Source organism: Myotis nattereri (assembly GCF_964212035.1).
Source record: "Myotis nattereri genome assembly, chromosome: 1".
NCBI lineage: Eukaryota > Metazoa > Chordata > Mammalia > Chiroptera > Vespertilionidae > Myotis > Myotis nattereri.
The window spans coordinates 184,334,499-184,335,407 of NC_138075.1; the positions used below are offsets into that span (position 1 = coordinate 184,334,499).

The 909-nt window shown below is 38.7% G+C and overlaps 1 pseudogene across 1 annotated transcript; it reads right to left on the reverse strand.

Annotated features, from left to right (window-relative positions):
* LOC308531041 (nuclear nucleic acid-binding protein C1D-like) lies at positions 1-425 on the reverse strand (annotated as a pseudogene). The gene has a single exon. The product of its transcript is annotated as a nuclear nucleic acid-binding protein C1D-like (transcript).
* Positions 426-909: the final 484 nt, after the last annotated feature.

Genomic DNA, 909 nt, shown 5'->3' on the forward strand with positions numbered 1-909 from the left:
TTATTTTTTACTTTTTCCTTTACTGGCAACTTTAGATGCATTTTTAGGTTTTGGTTCCCAGAGGGCGTTTTCCACAGATCTTGAAGCTGCACCTTGGTCTAGCTTGGCAGCCTTCTTCTTCTCAGTTATTTCCTTGACTCTGTTCATGTATACTCTGACTCTTCCCAATTCCTGCTTTCTGGGTGTTCCTTCAGATTAACTCCCTGAATTGCCAGATAAACCCAAAACACTGAATTTAACATGTAATCAGAAACTAAATCCACTTTTGCTTGTTCAAGTGGGTCCAACTTCTGTAACAACTCATTTCCAGAAACAGACATCATGGTCTTCAGCATGTCATCCACAGCACCAATGGAATTCTCAAATGTTGATAAATACTCATGGATTTCTGCTGGATAGTTTTCATTCATTTCTTCTTCTGCCATTATGAACAACTCACTGGCCTTCCACTCTGTCGTCTGGAAAGCAATCCACCATAACCATTCTTAAGTGTGCGGTTCACTCGGTGACATTAAGTGCATTCTCATTGCTGTGCAACCATCAACATTCATATTCAGAACTCTTAGTACTGACTTTTTAATAAAAATGATCTTGTTTTAAAGCAAGGCCCCAACACTCAGTAGAATCACTGGTGTCTGAGGCCTGTTTCTCTCCTCTGTAAATGGTATATTAAAAACAACAACAATCTGATAGGGTTGTTGTGAGATTAAATAATAATGTTGTAAAGTGCTTATCATAGTGACAAGTGACAGTATTCATTATTGTTATTATGGTTTCCTGAAATTCTAGCCACTTGTTACTTCATGAATGACATGATCCCAAACCTTTCTGTCATCAGTAGTGACACTCCCAGATCCCTGATAAGCATAACCCAATCGCCCATAGATTCCCATCATCATCATCATCATC